The sequence below is a fragment of the Arachis ipaensis genome, chromosome B01 (assembly GCF_000816755.2).
Source record: "Arachis ipaensis cultivar K30076 chromosome B01, Araip1.1, whole genome shotgun sequence".
Lineage (NCBI taxonomy): Eukaryota > Viridiplantae > Streptophyta > Magnoliopsida > Fabales > Fabaceae > Arachis > Arachis ipaensis.
Window position 1 is genome coordinate 102,362,985 of NC_029785.2, and position 1,444 is coordinate 102,364,428.

Here is a 1,444-nt window from a genome sequence, read left to right on the forward strand (position 1 = left end):
ATTGCCGGGGATTGTTCGAGTTTGGACAACTGACGGTTCATCTTGTTGCTCAGATTAGGTAATTTTCTTTTTGTTTTCTTTTCAAAAATTTTTCAAAAATCTTTCAAAAATTTCTCCTTTGTTTTCGAAAAAAAATTTTAAATAAAAATGTTTTCAAAAATATATTTTTTCTTCAGAATTTTTAAGAATGAATTCTAGTGTTTCATGAAGCATGTTGAAGCCTGGCTGGCTGTAAAGCCATGTCTAATCCTTCTGGGTAGGGAATGTCAGGCGTGTCATGTCTGAGTTACATACTAAAGCTTGGCTGGCTATTAAGCCATGCTTGACCCTTTGATTGGAGTTTTAGACTAAAGAGCATAAGATTCCTGGAATTCATATTAAAAATTTTGGAATCCTTATTTTTCTTTTTCAAAATGATTTTCGAAAAAAAAATTAAAAGAAAATACAAAAAAATCATAAACTCATAAAAATAAAAAAAAAATATTTTGTATTTCTTGTTTGAGTCTTGAGTCAGATTTAAAGTTTGGTGTCAATTGCATATTCATCTTGCATTTTTTGAAAATTCATGCATTCATAGTGTTCTTCATGATCTTCAAGTTGTTCTTGGTAAGTCTTCTTGTTTGATCTTGATGTTTTCATGTTTTGTGTCTTTTCATGTTTTTCATGTGCATTTTTGCATCCATAGAGTCTAAACATGAAAGATTTCTAAGTTTGGTGTCTTGCATGTTTTCTTTGCATATAAAAATTTTCAAAAATAAGTTCTTGATGTTCATCTTGACATTCAAAGTGTTCTTGGTATTCATCTTGACATTCATAGCATTCTTACATGCATTCATTGTTTGATCTAAATTTTCATGCATTGCATCATTTTTAGTGTTTTTCTCTCTCATCATAAAAATTCAAAAAAGTTAAAAAAAATATCTTTTCCTTTTTCTTCTCTTAAAATTTCGAAACAATTTCAATCATATCTTTTCAAAAATATCTTCTTATCATATTTTTTTCAAAAACTTGATTTCAAAATATCTTTTCTAACTTCCTAACTCCTTATCTTTTCAAAATTTGTTTCAACTAACTAACTAACTTTTTGTTTGTTTCTTATCTTTTTCAAAACTACCTAACTAACTCTCTCTCTCTCTCTAATTTTTGAAAATATCTTCCCTCTTTTTCAAAATTTCTTTTTTTATTGACTAATTATTTTAATTTTTTATTTTAATTTTCGAAAAATTACTAACCTTTTTCAAAAACTATTTTCGAAAATCCTTCTCCCTCATCTCCTTCTAATTATTTATTCATCTACTAACACTTCTCTTCATCTCACATCACTGCTCCTATCCTTACCCTTATGTTTGGATTCTTCATTCTTCTTCACCCCTATTCCTTTTCTTCTTCTACTAACAATAAGGAACCTCTTTACTGTGACATAGAGGATTCCTCTTCTTTTCTT